We start from the raw sequence: 20514 nt of genomic DNA, 5'->3' as shown, positions 1-20514 counted from the left end.
AATAGTCGAAAAACTCTTGAACATGTGAATCCTCCGATAATCCTTGAGTCTCCAGCTCTCAAAACGCGTCTCCTTTTTCTCCAAAATTGTCCAACCCCCGCAAAATCGTGTTCTGGCCTCTAAATAGCTATGCAACTGGGCTTTTCCTGATTTTGGGCTTCATACGCGTACTGAGCTGTTTCATATGCGTATTGTACGTATGACAGTATATGATACGCGTATTGCTATGTCTCATACGCGTATTGCCCACTCCCATACGCGTATCACCAGAAGCTTGTTATTTTGCTTAATTCTTCACCCTTCTGGTCATACGCGTATGCTAAGCGTACTGGGAAGGTCCATACGCGTATCATGTGAGGCAGTACGCGTATGGAAAGCAGGTTCACCAAGAATTGATGTTTTTTTCCGTTTTCTTGCTCTGGCTCAACTTCGCATCTGACGTTTGATTCCCTGAGCTTCCAACTTAGTTTATGACCTGCTAACATACCCAAAAGTGTAAAATATCCTCAAGAAACTCATAAGTAACAACACACTCCATATTATAGAATTGAGCTTCTATCTAACTAAAAATGCTTAAGTTTACGCAGTTTACCTGACTTATTTACGATTAAATAGCGAAATACCTAGCATAAATGGTGACTGATCAGTACTCTTTTAGCATCTGCTCCATACATATTAGTTGAGTGCATCTGCTTCTTGCAGCAATGTAATTAACGTTTACAGTGGATAAGGAAACACAATTTTGCTTTTTTTTGAACCAAGATATGAGATTGTTTCCTATGAAGAAACATACCCTAGAGGTGATCTTTCTATCCTCGGAAATTTATAACCAATCGGCATCATAATATCCAACTAAAATGGAATTGGTGTCAAAGGAGTACAAAATCCCATAGTCACAAGTGCCACTTAAATATGTGATTATTCTTTTGACTTGTGTGAGATGACTCATTTTAGGATTGGGTTGATAACAAGCACACACACCTAAAAGAAAGAAAGGCACGTCATGACAGCTAGCACTGAGACATAAGAGACTATCAATTATACTCTTATAGAGAGTTTGATCCACATTCACTCATTACTCATATTTAGTAAGCTTAACATAAGTGGCGGCAGGGGTGCGTTTATGCCTAGCATTTTCGAAAGCAAACTTCTTTCACTATATTTCTAGCATACTTGCTTTGGGAAGCAAGAATTTCTTCATTCATTTTTTTAAAACTTGAAATCCAAGAAAGAAAGAAATCTCACTAACCAAACTCATTTCGAATTCATATTGCATTTGTTGAACAAAATGTTCTACTATCATGCTTAACATTCCACCAAACATAATGTTATTCTCGTAGTTTGAGAAATCATGAGCTCTCCTTCTTATTTTTTAGAAAAATAGAATTTTATCAATTATTTCTTCATGAAAATAACCATTTGTACTAAGAAATTTTGTGATTCTTTCATTTCAAGCTCTAGGAACTTATTTCAACCCATAAAGAGCTTTCTTAAGTTTGAACACACGATTTGAAAGACATGGATCAATGAACCCTTTTTGTTGTTCAACGTACACTTCCTCATTCAAGTATCCCTTTATAAAAGCACTTATTACGTCCATTTGGTATAGTTTGGATTTTAGAAGGCATGACACTCCTGGTAACAATCTTATAGCTTCTAGACGGGAAACTAGGGCAAGATTTTATCAAAATTTACTCCATCTATTTAAGTATAGCCTTGAGCGACTAGGTGATCTTTATTTCTTTTAAGATTTCCATTCTCATCAGAATTGTTCTTATAGATCCACATGGTGCCAATAATATTAGTAGAGTTAGCTCTAGGAAATAGTTCCCATACTTTATTTCTTTCGAACTAAACAAGTTATCCCTACATAAAATTTATCCAGTATTCTTACTTAAGGGATTATTTAACATTTTATGGGCTCACTTTTGAATATAAAATGCATATTTCTATCAATTATTTATAATTGATAGGCTCTTTTGATTTGGTTCTAACTCTTTTATTCAGATCCCCAATTATGTTTTCAATGGGGTGGTTCTTTTGTACCCTTATGGGTGGTCATCCATTTTCTAGAGCACTTACTTCATAAATTTTTTTGTGTTATCATATACAGTTGGTAGAAGAAAGTTAGTATTCTTGTCAGGATTATTAGATAAGACATATTTCTCTAGATAGCATAATCATCCTCTTCTAGACTGATAACTTTCGATTGGATGTCATCAACAATGACATTTATGAATTCCATCATGTATTTTGTTTAATTGTTGAACACATTATATGTTATACTATTTATGAAATATCTCAATAAGATTCCTTCATCACTTTTAGGATCCGACTTTCATCTTTTCTCTCGATCTGCAAGGATATAGAACTTGCTACCAAACACATGAAAATATTTAACATTTTCCTTTCTTCCTCTCTGCAGATCATAATTAGTGGCATTGGTACTTGGTCGAATTGTTACAGAATTATGGATATGAAAGGAAATGTTTATTTCCTCTGCCCAAAAAGTGATAGGGAATATTATTGGTATGAATCATAACTCTGGCCATCTCTGGAAGAGTATGATTCTTACGCTCAATAACCCCATTTTGTTGAGGTGTGATATGGGCTAAAAATTCATGAGATATGCCTTCTGATGTACAGAATTCTGAGAGGGTTGAGTTCTCAAATTCTCTTCAATGATCACAGTAAATAGGAATAATCTTAACATTTTTTTCTCCTTTCTCACAATGTAAATGCTGACATAAAATTTCAAACATAGTGAAGGTATTTGTCTTTTCACGTATGAATTCAAACCATGTGTACCTTGAGAAATCATCAACATACATAAATATTCATTTCTTTCCTCCTAGGTTTCAACATGCATGGGTTCGATGAGATCCATGTGGAGCAGTTCAAGTACTCTGGTGGTGGTAAGATGTTGACACTTCTTGTGAGACATCTTGGTCCGCTTTCCTATATGAAATTCACCACAAATTTTTCCCTCTTCGATCCTGAGATTAGGAAAACCAATAATGACCTTTTCTGAGACAATCTTTATCATACTTCTGAGAGTTAAATGGCCAAGTTGCCTATGCCACAACTTAGTTTCATCATTCTTGGAGATCATAAATGACTGAGGTTGATTCTTCTCTTAGGGGCATCAGATATAAAAATTTCCAGTTGATCTAGATCCCTTCATTAATTAAACATGATGTTTGTCAATGATTGTGCATTCAGAACGACTAAAATTGACACTCAGATCTTGACCACTTATTAGTGGCATTGAGATTATTTTTATGCTTGATATTTGTTTGAATTTTAGTAGTTCAATATTTATTTTTGTGCATTTTACTTCTATTTCCTTGTGTTTCAAGAGTTTTAGAAGAAAGCTAATAAGATCAAGCAAGTTGGACAAACCTAATGCAAAGTGCACGATGAATGCACAGAGAGGAACCCTCAATACACAAAACCATACCCCATTACGGCCTGGCCGTAGCCAGAATTGCAGGCCATAATGGGTGCAACAAAGTATTTCTATTTATGGGCCTCATACAGCAGCCCATGGGCCATTATAGTATGCCCGTAATCGCCATTATAGGCCATAATGGACCCATTTTCAACATATGATTTTGTTTCTTAATGGATTTTTCTCAGACTCCTTAGATTCCAACCGTTTTTATCAGTTACAAAACACCAATGAAAGGAAATTACATGAGTTTACTGTCATGTTTATGTAATAGGGCCTATAAATATCTTATAATCTTGAGAGAAAAACACACACTCTCTATATTCAATTTTACATTGTTACTTTATTTCTGGCATTTTGTTTTCAAGTTGTTGTTGTACTGTTCAAGTCTCCATTGGAGTGAAATTAATCCAAGTTTATTTTCTAATATATATATATATATATATATATATATATATATATATATATATATATATATATATATATATATATATATATATATATATATATATATATATATATATATATATATATATATATATATATATATATATATATATATATATATATATATATATATATATATATATATTATTTTTCAAGGAGCTGTTAAATTTTCTTCTAATGTCTAATAAATCATCTAATAGCCTTTCCTTAGTGTCCTTAGTGTCCTTTTCAACTCTTAACTTTTAAATTTTTGCTTAGGATTAGTTTCCTCATCTCCTCCCATTTCTTAAATTTCAAATCTCTCCCTCTTTTAAAAAACCTTCTTTGCTTGTGATTTTTAAATTTAGACTTTATTGCAAACTAGAAACCTTGGCCTTATGCCATTGCATTTTTAAACTCATTTCTTAAATCAAACTTGTAAATGAATCTAATCATATTAACTTAAAATTTCAAAAGACAAAAAAGAACTAACACTCATTCAAACTTTTTTAGGCCTTTTGTGCCTCTTTTAAACTCAAATTTTGATTAAAAGCAATACACTCATTTTTAAATTGATACCACGAACTACGAGGTTTTGATCCCTCATTTTTATGTTGGTACATAGGCACAAGTCTGAAGGTCTTGTCAAACACAAAATATAATTAATGAATTCTCTTCTCATCCCCATACTCTATTTATTGCAAACATCATTTTATACTAAAACACATGCTCACATAAAAAAGGGCTCCCTATGAGTACCTAAGACACTTTGGGTGCCAACACTTTCCCTCTGTGTAACCAACCCCCTTACGTGTAATCTCTGGAATTTTATTAGTTTTTATTTGAAAACTTTTTATCTTTGGGTTTTTTTGTTCGTACTTTTCCCTTTTCCTTTGGAAATAATAAAAGCGCGGTGGCGACTCTAGTTTTATTGACGTTAAGTTTATCCATAGCTTAATGGTCATGAATTTACTGCTACAAGTAGCCATAGTCTTAGGCGCATGCATGTGAATATTCACATGCAAGGAAGACGCGCCATTGCTTTTGGCGCCTGCATGTGAATAGTCACATGCAAAGAATATGCGCCCTTCCTCTTGGCGCCTATGAGTACTTGTATAGAACGGGCGCCCTTCCTATTGGCACCTATGTTGCTTTATGCGCCTAGGGAATGAGTGTCTGTTTGGACTATTAGGGCATAAATTTTTCTTGTGAGATTCCTTGCCACAGAGATTCCTTGGGTACATATGTGTTCTTGTCATTCTTGTCAATGCATGTGTATTCTTGTCACTGCATGCATGGTCAAGTCTGTCCAGGCGAACCGAGTGATCAATGTATTCAACGTTTACGTTATTTAAGTATGTGTAGATGAACAACTTAGCAATGCATTCAATTTCAATATAGAAAATAAAGTTAGATTTTAAAAAAATGTCTTCCTCACAACATTACATGATCAGTGCCCATATCAAAGGTGAAATATTTGATCATCAATTATTCAATTTTTGTTTTTGCAACACAGAGGTAACTCGATTTACAATAAATCGACGATCAAATTTTTCACATCTGAAACAAAGAATAGAAAAGAAATTATAGTGCAATAATGTGGGACAAATCATCTATTAAAATACGGTTTGGTTTGCAGAAAACCATGTGAAGTTTTATCAGAAGAAGATTCAAGATGATGATGATGTTCAACATATGTTTGTCAGTCACGAACAATATGGGTACTACATCAATAACAAGTGTCTTAGTTCATTGATCAGTCACAAGTGTTTTGTGAAACTGATGACAAACAAGTTGAGGTGAATGTTCCAGATGACAACGAAGAAGAAGCCGAGATCATGGTTGATTCAATGGTGAACACTGATGAGGAAGAGGAGCCAATACCAGCTAGTCATGTATATTGTCCACCCTAACACATGACAAGGTTGAATTTGGGTTTCGATGAACCTTCATCAGATATATGGTACAATCCTTATGTGCAAATGCAATGATCTTTGAAACAAGGAGACACATTTTGCACAAAAGAGGAATGTGTAAAAGCCATTAAAAAAATTCACATGCAACTATCAGTTGATTTCAGAGTTGACATAACTAACACATTGAGGTACAAAGTTTATTGTCTGAATGAGCACTTCCTTTTTAGGTTGTCAGTTTCATACCGGAAGAGGAGCGGGTCTTGGGAGATTGGATCCATGGGTCCAGTTCACACATGCATGCTGACAAACCCAATGCAGGATCATCGGAAATTAAACTCTCAGCTAATATGCGATGACATATTGTATGTCATTGGCAATAATCCTTCGTTAAAGGTGAGTACAATAATCTCACATATTAGGACAAAGTACGAGTACACTCCATCATATAGGAAGGCATGGATAGCTAGGACAAAGGCTGTTGAAAAAGTGTTTGGCAATTGGGAGGAGTCTTACAAACAACTTCCAAAATACCTGTTGGCTCTAAAATAATATGCTCCAGGGACTATTGTCAAGTTGGAAATGTTGCCCGCGTATATACCAGATGGGATGTGTGCTGTTGGAAATGGAATATTCCACCGTCTCTTTTGGGCGTATCAACCATGCATCATAGGTTTTTCCTTTTGTAAACCAATTATACAAATTGATGGTACATGGTTGTACGGGAAATACAAAGGAACGTTACTGAAAACAGTGGCACAAGATGGCAACAATAACATTTTTCCAATTGCCTTTGCCCTTGTTGAAGGAGAGACTGCTCGGGGATGGAGTTTTTTCCTAAGAAATCTCTGATTGCACGTTGCATCTCAGCCTAACTTATGTTTGATCTCCGACAGATACCCTTCAATCATTAGTGCATATAATAACATTGATAATGGCTGGCAAAATCCTCTTTCAATGCATGTCTTCCATATTAGACATATTGCTCAGAATTTGATGCGGGAAATCAAAGATAAGACGTTGCGGAAGAAGGTTGTCAATGCAGGTTATGCATTATCAGAACCTTCTTTCAAACACTACTGCAAAGAAATAAGATTGTCAAACGAAGATGTAGTACGATTGATCGATAGTATTCCATTGGAGAAGTGGACTGGGGCATGCGACAACAGTCAACGTTGGGGCCACATGACAATAAATCTCGTGGAATCAATGAACTATGTCTTCAAAGGCATATGTAACCTACCTATAACCGCTTTGGTGAAGGCAACATATTTCAGGCTAGGGGCACTATTTGAGAGCAGACGTTCCAAATGGAGTTTAGTGTTGCAATCTGGGCAGTTGTTCAGTGATGTTTCAATGAAATTCATTAGACATGAAGCTTCCAAAGTAAACACACATGTAGTCACGGTGTTTGACCGTACTAAAGATTGATATATTATTATCGAGTCCATGGATCACAATGAGGGCATGCCGATGGGACAGTACATAGTCGAACTAGATAGAGGTTGGTGCGACTGCGGAAAGTTCCAAGCCTTTCGTACGCTCTGCTCCCATGTCATCGCGGCATGCTCAAAGGTTCGAAGGGATCCATCCTACTTGCTATTTAAAGTTTACAAAGTCACCAGCCTATCAAATGTTTATAAAATTAGTTTTTCTGTAGTGATAAAAGAGGATTACTGGCCAGACACTACGCCAAATAAGGGAAAAGAGGGCGCTTATTTTGGCCTATAACAACGCTTTTAAGCGCCCTCTAAAGTGGCACTGGCATAGGTAAAGACAGCGCTTTGTTTTCCTGGAGAAAGCGCTGTCTAAAGTGGCCCTTTAAGGGCCACATTATAGTGCGCTTTCAGAAAAAAGCGCCCTCTGGAGTGGTCCATAAAGGGCCACCTTAGAGGGCGCTTTCTGGACAAAGCGCCCTCTAAAGTTGTCAATGTAAAGTGTTTAGAGGGCGCTTCCTACAGAAAGCGCCCTCTAAAGTGTTAGTTATTTTAAAAAAATTTGTTTGAAAAACAGTGGGTATTTAATTGGGAACTTGTTCGCATGCTGCAAAAGTGTAAAGTTCATATTGATTTCATCCTTTAATCCAATGTTATACACCATTAATCCATTGATATATACAACATGAATCCATTTATATACAACATTAATCCTCCATATATACAACATTAATATATGATTCTTTGATCAACAATATACAACAATAAATTCATGATTTAGTAAAAGTACAACAACAATATACAACATATATACAACAACAACATACAACAACAATATTCCATACATATATGTACAACAATATACAACCTAGCTATATGATTCTTTGATCAATAATGAATTGACACAATTCATCCTTCATTTCATCCAAATGAGCTCTTGAGTAAGATTTGTATTCGTCAAAGTACTAAAATTAAGAGAATAAAACATATTCATGATTTAGTAACAAATTAGATGAAATATCCGATAATATTAAAATAAACCCTAAGTTATTATTCCATACCATTTTTGGGATGTCTATACGATTCAACACAATGATATCTCTCATAAATCTCAATACAAAAAATCCGCAATCGACCGAATTGTTTTGCTGAGGACACTACACAGAAAAACAAACAATATATATATAGTTAATTTCTTACAAACACTATTATAAGCAAAAAACAAACACTATTATAAGCAAAAATAAGATACTTAATATATACCTGAACTCTGACCCAGGTAATGTCCTTCCTATTACGATAATTCTTTTTCGATCTAAATTTTAGTATTGCCCTAACAAAATAAAAACGTATATTGAGATCAATCTGACAGACATAATTAAATATACAAATACACACGAATATTTAGGGGAATTTCACTTACGCGTCAATCGTCTTCTTCATACTCGGATATTTACTCCAATCACCCGATAACGAATCGAGATAATACACCATTAGTCTCGAAAGATCCATAGCAACCAACACCCAGTGACCACTGTAAAATAAAACAAAAATTTAGATGCATGAAAATTTTCTACGTAAAAGATATACATAAATTAGAATGAAATTATTAGAAAGAAAATCTAACCCGTTGCCAGAATTAAATGGTAAAAAATACAAACTGGGTGTAGTATTATCGCCGGCCGCCATGAATCTATCGACTAGTTCATTCTTTACGGATGCTGGATTTTTCGTTATAAACGTTGTGTTGATACGGGAAGCAGCAATAAAATTGAATCGGTTACACAATTCAGTTCCCCGCATCAATGTGTCATACATATACCTTAAATAGAAACATAATAAACATTAGACTACTCATTGAAATGTGTAAATAAATTGTTCAACTAAGTAAATAATAGATTGATCGGAGTACCATATGTATGTATGAATGACAGCGATGCCCAATTCTTCGTGTTCAAAAAGTTGTTGCATGTCCTCCTTTGCAATTATTTCGGAATGAGTAATTCCGAAAACACCTTCATCAAAATCTACACTACGGATGGCGCCGTGCATAATATCGGACTCTTCCACCATTTTCTCAAGACGCATCATAATTTGAGATTTTGTCCCGGACGTCGTTGGAATATCCTTACTAGCTTTTTTCAACTTTCGACCGGGAACCTAAAAATTCATATAAATTAAATCATGACTTTTTGTGATGCAATAGAATCGTTGCGTATGTAATTCAATGGGTATATATATTTGTACCTCTTTTTGAGATGCAACCGACTCGATGCGTCTTGAAATCCCTTTACCAGCTTTATGTGTGGGTCTTGTAGGAGTCTAACATTACCATGTAATAAGGATTGATTAAATATCATAATTGTAGCTGAATTGAAATGTGAATACTAAATATTCATAATCATTTAGAACATATATACCTCGGCATCTGGGAAAATTAGATCTGACGGCCATCCAACAAAGGATCCGACTGCATCTCGCATCAACGTTGTCTCTGAAACAACGTCAGGTAATGGTAGAAGCGCGTCGGTATCTAATACAAGGTCAACCGAAACTTTCATATATCCCACCGGGAGGGGATTATGGTGAAGTAATTCACCCGAAGTGTTGTGCACTTTTCCCTTGCCAACTATGCGATAAGTTGGTGACGATAGATACAGCTGACAAGGTGTAATGCCCTAAACCAATAATAAATGTTATTGTTAACGTGTATATGTGTCAAGTAAAAAAGTGCTATTTTAATTTCATAATAACATATATAATTACCTCGGGAAATTTCGGTTGACAATTGATACTAGCTCGGTCACTAGTATCTTTTGCCTCGGAACCGCACCTTTCCTCTCTATACCTTGCATTCTCCTTTTGCAGTTCGAGTACTTGTGCCCTTAACTCCGCCAAGGTCTCCATCACCTCTTTGTTGGTAGGATTTTTTGTTTTTGGTTTTTTATAAAATGACGACGGAGTCACACCAAAACCCTTACCCCTCACACGACCGGAATACTCAGGAACATTTAGTACTCGACTAAGTACGCTCCTGCAATCCTGGACCTCGGTTGAAGGTAAGGTTTGGGATAAAGTCTCCTGAAATATTATTAGAGGAGATTAAAAATGAATTATATGTCTAACAAAATTTTCGATATAATTAAAGAAATAATGTTACATATACTTACACATTCGTCATAAACATTTTGAACCGCTTCAACGACAGCCCCATCCTTCCCAACCCGAGCAGCCTTCCATAATACGTGCTCCGGAAGAGATGTTGCGTCACTTTTCTCCTCGGCTAGCTACACATTGAATCAGATTATAAGATCATCAATTATAACATATTGTGATAATGTATAAGCTCATAGCATTTGAATATACTCACAATTCTTTGTTGTAACCGTGCATATCCCGTACGCCCTTTTTTGTACGGATACGCGGGTTTTAATGCCCTTTTCCGATTTTTGTCGCTTACTTCCTGGATAAAAAAGTTTAAGGCATATTAGAACCAAGTAACTTAACAATTGTATAATACCATAATTAATAGACATTACATGGAATTTTTCGTTTCTTCGTTTGGCGACAAAGTTATCCCATTCTTCGGCTGAAATAATCTCCGCATACTTCATTGGCCGTTCTGCTTCAACAAATTTTCCTTCCTCATCCTTGAGAAATTTGTTGGACAAAAAGGATCGAAATCCTTGGAGTCATTTTCCGGCCAATTGAATACAATATTTTTGCCGGCTTTCATCGATGTGAAAGGATCTCTAAAAAACATACACATGGAGTGTGTTATTATAAGTAATATTATAACAATATATTGTGAGAAAATTCTTTACTTTGAATTAATTTTGAATGATAGCAAATTGTGTGATCATCATCCATACGATAGCTGTGCATTACATCACATGATACATTTGTGTTTTTATTGTGGTTTTATCCCATTTTATTGCTGCATAACTTTACATAAAGACCTACATTGACACATCTCTTAAAATAACACATAAAATCCATTTTGTGTCAGTATGCATCAACACATAAGCCTATGCATCGATACATACTGCATGTGGTATATCACAAAACTCCTTTTGTTCAGTATGTATCGATGCATACGAGTCATGCATCAATACATGAAAGGCAAAAGGCTTTATGCATCGATCCATACGATCCCTGCATTGATACATGACCAATTGAAACAGCCTGTGTATCAATGCATACGCATTAGGCATCGATACATGCTAGTGGAAAAATCACATGTATCAATGCATACGCATTAGGCATCGATACATGCTAGTGGAAAAATCACATGCATCAATACATACGAATTATGCATCGATACATGATTAATCAATTTCACCAAAAATTCACTTATCTTACAGTATGCATCGATGCATACTCTCATGTATCAATGCATAAAGCTGTTTTTGCTCTCTAACAGTTTCTGTTGTTGCTGCATATATAAGACATGTCATGACAGCAGTGAAAAGTGACGAATTCTGAGAGGGAAAACAATTGAACACAAGATCAAAAGCAGTGTTGGAGCAATTGTTTGAGAGCACATAGAAACCTGAAAGAGACTTCATCTTCTTCATCTTCTCAATCACTTTTCTTCAAGAACATCAACACATAATAATTCTTGTTCTTTGGATTAAAGGGTTATCGAGATAACGGTCAGTGGTACGATCAAGGATCTAGCTGAGTTGAAGATTGAAGGGGGTTTCTAGGAAAAACCTACTGGTTTATCCTTCAAGAACTGGAGTGTTCTTGAGGGTTTGGGAGTCACGTTTGCAGAACAGATTCAGCCGCAGCGTTGCGTTTGGAGATCGGGGGATTTCGCAAGCAGGTCGTGGAACCGGTGAATTGTTTGCAATTTCGTGCAGGAAATTCTTGATCGTGCTCAGATCAAGTGAAGGTTCATACAAGAAGAAGTTCTTGGAATTTAGAATTCTGTCTTTGTATCATAACCTTGTATCAACGGATTCGGCAATAATTGATAATCAAAGTTCTCAATTTCATTTGAAATTGAGAGGGAGACGTACCCGCACGCGAGGACGACGTGGGGAACTTCCTTACCAAATCTCTGCGTATCGTATTCTTACCTTACTCCTTTTTACGTTTAAAACAGTTTTCGCAATTTCAGTTAGTGTGTGTTGTGATTGTTCCTTTTGCAAGACAGCAGTGGCAAGAAAACAATTTCAATTAAACACTACTATTGTTCATCATTGATCACATACACACCAACTGTTTGACAAAATTGTTAGCTAGGTTTTATTCATTGGAAATAGACTTTAATGATAAGTGCATTCAATTAGCTAAAATTCTGGTGTGGATTGCTCCTGTCATTCTTATTCAAATCCAGCATTAAGCTCGTGTGTCCGGTTTTCTAGTAGCGGTTCAGAATAGACGGAAGTCGATTCGGGACTAAATTTTTCCGCCAATTTTAAAAACTCTGATAAAACTTTAAATCCGTTAAATTTCAAAGAGGTGATCTATTCACCCCCCCTCTCGATCACTAGCCACACCGTCTAACATATATGGTCAACAAATAGTCAACAAAAAAAACATATAACAATATATGGTAAGTACCTGTATCTCGGACCATATTTTTTCTTTGCCAACCTTCAATTCCGGACTTCTCCAATTATCACAAGTAATCAGAATATGTTGTCGAACAAGGGAACCAATGTAACTTGCCAACATTGAACCGTTAGGCTCAATTAGTTGGTCTTCAGCACTCCAATGTACTTCGAATTTTTCACCCTTGTCTCTTGCACGAATGATTGACTTCATAACAGTCAATCCTCGTTTGATTTCTTTTTCAACATTGTTACGTGATCCACTCGCGTCATGGGTATCGTCTTGGTTAGCCATTTTATCTGTAATATAGAAATGATTCAATAAGACCCAAGTAAGACAATGACCATATTCGTGAAGCTACACAAAAAACACATTCATATACCTTCCATTTCTCTCATGTTACAACAATCTAAACTCTCTCTTTTTTTCATCATTATTGAATACAAACTCACACACACCTACTGCATACAAAAGACCAATGCAAACTTATGGTGTTTGGAACATGAACAAACTTGCATCCATAATCATCAAACTTCCAAGCACAAGCTCAAACACACTCCAAATGACATCAGTTTTCAATCAGAAATAAAAAACCTTACAACAAGGTGCTCATGAACACCATATAGTGCTCGTTTGCCCTAAACAACATTAATCAACATAATGCACAAAATGTAAAACTCAGTTTAGAAAATGCCCTAATCAAACACCTGAAAATACAAACTATTAAGAGAAATACCTTCAAGGTGACGGTAACGATGGAGAAGAAAGTGAACAGCGACGGTGGACGCAGATAACTCAGTGAACGTGAACGCAGCGGCAGAAAAAGACGACGGCGACGACGACGGTGAGGGAGGGAGAACGAACGGAGGACGAGAGTAATCGCAGTAGAGAGTAATCGCAGTAGAGAGAAAACCCAGTTACGTAAACGAAATAGCATATAGAGAGGGAAAATAAAGAGACATGCAGTATATATGTTATAATTTTAATGTTTAATAAAGGGGACCTTAGAGGGCGCTTGTGTAAAAAAAGCGCCCTCTAAAGGGGGCCTAAGAGGGCGCTTCTAAAAGCGCTCTCTAAGGCTTTCCAAAAGCGCCTTATAAACTGGAAATGTACATGGACTTAGAGAGCGCTTTTTTAAAAGCGCCCTCTAAGGGTACCCTTTGTAACACCCCGATAAAAATAAGATAATTATTTAATTTAAGTTAATATTATATTTATTAATTTAATTAAATAATTGGAATTATTGGATTATTATTATTATAATTATTGGAATAATAATTATTGGAAAATATATATAAGTTGGAAATAAGAAAAAGAGTCCCATTTGGTAAAGAAAGGGTTTCACGTGAAAAGCAGAGAAGCGGCTGAAAAGAGGAAAAGGGCAAAGAGACAGAGCAAGAGGAAGAAGGTTGGAGAAGAGAAAAGCTTGAAGCTTAAAGATTCGCCGGATTAACTCAGGTAAGGGGGGTTTATCGTCGTTTAATGGGTATTATGGGTTAACATGTAATGGGTAGTGATGAACCGTTGATTTGACCCTGATTGGGATGTTGAATGCTGAAAAATTGTGTTGGATAAGTTGTGTTAAAACTGCAATTGAATATGAAATTGGATAGGTAGTGATTTTCCGAAAACGTAGCTTCTTACGGAATTGGAATCGGAGGTCCGGAAGTCCTCCAACGGCGGAAAATGCGGAGAATTCTGCATTCTGCTTCGTGTTAGCGCAGGAACAGCTTTCTGTCTTGCGTTAACCGGTTAACCCAGGGTGTTAACCGGTTAACACCGTTATGAATTGTGAGAAATTGCTGTTTTGTCTGCGTTAACCGGTTAACCCAGGGTGTTAACCGGTTAACACTGTTGAGATTTCTGAGAAATTGCTGTTCTGTCTGCGTTAACCGGTTAACCCAGGGCGTTAACCGGTTAACACTGTTAAAATTGGCCAGGAAGCGTGTTCTGTCCTGCGTTAACCGGTTAACCCAGGGCGTTAACCAGTTAACACTGTTGGAAATTGGAAAAATTGATATTTTAATGTTGTGAACATAATTGGTGATTGGCCTATATCGGTGTGTGATATAGTAGGGATTATTTCCCGTTGTTTTGAGTAGGATAGGTATTAGTAGAGTGTGCTAATACTGTGACTGAATTATTTGGCATGACATAATATGATTATGTGATAAATATGCTGATGATGTGTGAAAATATGCATAATGTTGTGAATGTATATATTATGTATGTAATTGTGGATGGACTGTTTTATGGCTTAGAGTGTGAGCATATGTCCATTGTGGATTGTTGTTGATGTTGCATGCTAGGTGATTTGGCATAGCATAATGTGGCCTTTATGGTGGTAGCTAATTCCCATGGTGAGGAATTAGTGATGTTAGTCATTTTGGACTGTTGTTGATGTTTGCATGCTAGGTGATTAGCGTGCATAGCATGGCCCTTGGGGTGGTAGCTAATTCCCATGGTGAGGAATTAGTGATGTGAGTCACTAGGTCTCAAATGAGTGGGACTAGTGAGCTTGGTAACCGTACCTGGATTTGGTCGGTGAAGTTGAACTATATGTTCACGAATAGTCGGTACCGCATGCATGGAGTCTCATTGCATAATTTATGTATGGCGTATAATATGAATGGATGTATTCCAATATTATACGTGTGTTTTGTGTTGGTGTTAAGTATGAATTGAGATTATACGTGTGCTTTATGTTGGTGTTGAGTATGATGTTTGAGTTGATGTGCCGTTACTGAATGTGTGTTATGATTAGGGTGATGAAATGTGTTAAATTACTTAACATTGCATGATATTTTATAATGCTTATTATATCGATTGAGGAACTCACCCTTACAACTATTTTTCAGGTAACGAGCAGTGATTGAGTAGGAGCTAGTGCTTGGAGTCTAGTGTAGTTCCTTAGTGGGTCATGCTCTGGTAGATGTAACATCGGGATGGGATGTTTTAAATGTTTTATTGTTGGTTGTGAACCAGTTTACATGTAATATGCTACATGTTTTGCATGATTGATTTAATCTCTATCCGCTGCGTATTGTGCAAATGCTTTATGCTTTGAATTAATAAAAGAGCATGACAGTTATCATGGTGAATGGTGTGAAGTAATTGTGTGACACCCTTAATTGCATATTTACTCTGATTGATATATGTTGTTATTTTTAATTAAACTTTTGGGGTATTTTAGAAGGGTGTTACATTAGTGGTATCAGAGCATAGTCGGTCGAGTCGAGTCGTAATTATTTTGTTTCCCTGTACGTGATAGGTGTTGTGTAACCCTATCAGTACTTATTGTTTTAGCTTGTTGGGTTTTCAGAATAGAGATGGCTGGAAGAGGTAGAGATGATGCTGCGATTGCTGAGGCTCTGGGTATGCTAGCTGGAGTACTTGGAGGGAATCCGAATGTTGTGGGAATGGGAGCTGCTCGTCAACTGAGTGAGTTCCAGAAGAACAATCCTCCAATGTTCAAGGGAGCATACGATCCAGATGGTGCTCATAAGTGGTTGAAGGAGATCGAGAGGATCTTCCGAGTGACTGAGTGTGCCGATAACCAGAAGGTCAGGTTCGGTACGCATATGCTGTCAGAGGAAGCAGATGATTGGTGGGTTGCTACCCGTACTGAGTTGGAAGCTGCTGGGAGTGCTGAGATCACTTGGGCGGCGTTCAGAGAGAGATTCCTGAAGAAGTACTTTCCAGAGGATGTCAGAGGAAAGAAAGAGATAGAGTTCTTAGAATTGAAGCAGGGCAGCCGGTCTGTTACTGAGTATGCTGCTAAGTTCACAGAGCTGTCGAAGTATTACACTCCCTATGATGAGGCTACTGGGGAATTTTCAAAATGTGTGAAGTTTGAGAACGGGTTGCGTCCCGAGATCAAGCAGGCTATTGGGTATCAGCGGATTAGAGTGTTTTCTGACTTGGTTGACTGTTGCAGGATTTTTGAACAGGATACCAAGGCCAGAGCGGAGAGCTATCAGCAGAGGGTTGATAGGAAAGGCAAGAATCAGAATGATCGTGGGAAACCGTATGCAGCTGGCAAAGGTTTCCAGAGACAGAGTGGGATGAGGAGATCTAGTGGGGGAGACTCCAGTGCCCCTGCTAAGTGTTATAGATGTGGTCAGGCTGGACATCGTTTCCATGAGTGTACCAGTGCTGAGAAGAAGTGTTTCAAGTGTGGAAAAGGTGGTCACTTGGCTGCAGAGTGCCGGTTGAAGACTGTGACTTGTTTCAACTGTGGAGAAGTGGGTCATATCAGTCCACAGTGTCCTAAGCCGAAGAAAGAGAACCAGTCGGGAGGCAAGGTTTTTGCTTTATCGGGTTCGGAGACTTCTGCAGATGATCGTTTGATCCGAGGTACGTGTTATATTAATGGCTTTCCTCTTGTAGCTATTATTGACACAGGTGCGACTCATTCCTTTATATCTTTGGATTGTGCTGTGAAACTCAAATTAGAGATATCTGAGATGCATGGGAGTATGGTGATTGATACTCCTGCGAAGGGTTCAGTTACTACTACTTCAGTTTGTTTAAATTGTCCTTTGAATATTTTTGGTAGAGACTTTGGGATAGACCTCGTGTGTCTTCCACTAGTGCAGATTGATGTTATCTTGGGTATGAACTGGTTGGTGTTTAACCGAGTTTCTATCAACTGTTTTGATAAGACTGTGATCTTTCCTGAGATTGAGGAAGGAAAGAGTTTGTTTCTATCAGCAAGGCAGGTGAATGAGGCAGTAGCAGATGGGGCGGAGTTGTTTATGCTGTTAGCGACTTTGGAGGCTAAAGATAAACTGGTGATTTGCGATCTAGCTGTGGTGTGTGATTTTCCTGATGTGTTTCCTGAAGAAGTGAATGAATTACCGCCAGAGCATGAAGTTGAGTTCTCGATTGATTTGGTACCTGGTACTAGGCCGATATTGGTGGCTCCGTACCGTATGTCTGCTGTTGATTTAGCTGAATTGAAGAGTCAGCTGGAAGATCTGTTGGATAAGAAATTTATTCGTCCGAGTGTGTCACCGTGGGGTGCACCAGTGTTATTGGTTAAGAAGAAAGAAGGTACTATGAGGTTGTGTGTGGACTACAGGCAACTGAATAAAGTGACGATCAAGAATCGGTATCCTTTGCCGAGGATTGATGATTTGATGGATCAGTTGGTTGGTGCGAGTGTGTTCAGCAAAATAGATTTGAGATCGGGATATCATCAAATACGTGTGAAAACTGAGGATATTCAGAAGACTGCTTTCAGAACAAGGTATGGACATTATGAGTATTCTGTAATGCCTTTTGGTGTGACTAATGCGCCTGAAGTATTTATGGAGTATATGAATAGGATTTTCCATCCGTACCTAGACAAGTTTGTTGTGGTGTTTATTGACGATATTTTGGTGTATTCGAAATCTGAAGAAGAGCATGCTGAACATTTGAGAGTGGTTTTAGGAGTTCTACGAGAAAAGAAGTTATTTGCTAAACTGTCTAAGTGTGAGTTTTGGTTAGAAGAGGTTAGTTTTCTTGGTCATGTGATTTCAAGAGGTGGTGTTGCTGTTGATCCTTCTAAGATAGAAGCGGTATCTGAGTGGGAAGCTCCGAAGTCAGTTTCTGAGATAAGGAGTTTTCTTGGACTTGCAGGTTATTATAGGAAATTCATTGAAGGATTTTCTAAGTTGGCATTACCATTGACGATGTTGACTAGAAAGGGGCAAGCGTTTGTTTGGGACTCAAAGTGTGAAGAAGGTTTCCAAGAGTTAAAGAGAAGGTTGACTACTGCTCCTATTATGATATTACCGAGTCCATCGGAACCATTTGAGGTTTACTGTGATGCTTCATTGTTGGGTTTGGGTGGTGTTTTGATGCAGAATAAGCAGGTTGTAGCTTATGCTTCGAGACAACTGAGGGTTCATGAGAGGAACTATCCGACACACGATTTAGAGTTGGCAGCTGTGGTTTTTGTTCTGAAGTTGTGGAGGCATTACTTGTATGGGTCAAGATTTGAGGTTTTCAGTGACCATAAAAGTTTAAAGTATTTGTTTGATCAGAAAGAGCTGAATATGAGACAGAGGAGATGGTTAGAGTTTCTGAAGGATTATGACTTTGGTTTGAATTACCATCCGGGTAAAGCAAACGTAGTGGCTGATGCATTGAGTCGGAAATCATTGCATATGTCTATGTTAATGGTTAAGGAATTGGATTTAATTGAGCAGTTTAGAGACTTGAGTTTGGTGTGTGAGAGTACTCACAATAGTGTTAAATTGGGAATGTTGAAGTTAACGAGTGGTATTCTGGATGAGATTAGAGAGGGTCAGAAATCCGATGTGCTTTTGGTTGATAAGTTGACTTTAGTAAATCAAGGTCAAGGTGGTGAATTCAGAGTTGATGAGAATGGTGTTTTGAAATTTGGTAATCGGGTGTGTATTCCGGATGTTACCGAACTTAAGAAGAGTATTCTTGAGGAAGGACATCGTAGTGGCCTGAGTATTCATCCTGGGGCTACGAAGATGTATCATGATTTGAAAAAGTTATTTTGGTGGCCGGGAATGAAAAGAGAAATTGCGAGTTTTGTTTATTCTTGTTTGACTTGTCAGAAGTCGAAGATTGAGCATCAGAAGCCGTCTGGGCTAATGCAACCGTTGGCTATTCCAGAGTGGAAGTGGGATAATATCAGTATGGATTTTGTTTCTGGTTTACTGAGGACGATTAAGAATTTTGAAGCTATTTGGGTGATTGTCGACAGATTGACAAAATCGGCTCATTTCATTCCGATCAGAATGGATTATCCGTTAGAGAGATTAGCCGAGTTGTATATTGAGAAGATTGTAAGTTTGCATGGTATTCCGTCGAGTATTGTTTCGGACAGAGATCCTAGATTTACATCGAAGTTCTGGGAAGGTATGCAGAGGGCTTTGGGAACTAAGCTGAGATTGAGTTCTGCATATCATCCGCAGATTGATGGTCAGACTGAGAGGACGATTCAGTCACTGGAGGATCTTTTGAGGGCTTGTGTTTTGGAAAAGGGAGGTGCTTGGGATTGTTATTTACCTTTGATTGAGTTTACCTACAACAATAGTTTTCATTCGAGCATTGGTATGACACCGTTTGAAGTTTTGTATGGTATGAGATGTCGGACGCCTTTATGTTGGTATGAGTCAGGTGAGAGTGCTGTGGTTGGACCGGAGATTGTTCAACAGACTACGGAAAAGATTAAGATGATTCAGGAGAAGATGAGAATTGCTCAGAGTCGTCAGAAGAGTTATCACGACAAGAGAAGGAAGTCACTTGAGTTTCAAGAGGGGGATCATGTGTTTCTCCGTGTTACTCCGATAACTGGGGTTGGTCGAGCTTTGAAGTCGAAGAAGTTGACACCTCGATTTATTGGTCCTTATCAGATTTTGGAGAGGATAGGGGAGGTAGCCTATCGTATCGCTTTACCGCCGTCACTTGCGAATTTGCATGAGATTTTTCATGTGTCTCAGTTGAGGAGGTACATTCCTGATTCGTCGCATGTAGTCCAAATAGATGATGTACAGGTGAGAGATAACCTGACTGTTGAAACATCACCTATGAGGATCGAGGATCGAGAGTTGAAGCAGTTGCGGGGTAAAGAGATTGCTTTGGTAAAGGTAGCTTGGGGAGGACCAGCAGGTGGCAATGTGACTTGGGAACTTGAGAGTCAGATGAAGGAGTCTTATCCGGAGTTATTCGCTTGAGGTATGTTTTTGAGGACGAAAACTCT

The sequence above is a fragment of the Lathyrus oleraceus genome, chromosome 1, assembly GCF_024323335.1.
Source record: "Lathyrus oleraceus cultivar Zhongwan6 chromosome 1, CAAS_Psat_ZW6_1.0, whole genome shotgun sequence".
NCBI classification, from domain to species: Eukaryota; Viridiplantae; Streptophyta; class Magnoliopsida; order Fabales; family Fabaceae; genus Lathyrus; species Lathyrus oleraceus.
Note: the sequence above shows the minus strand (reverse complement) of the source record.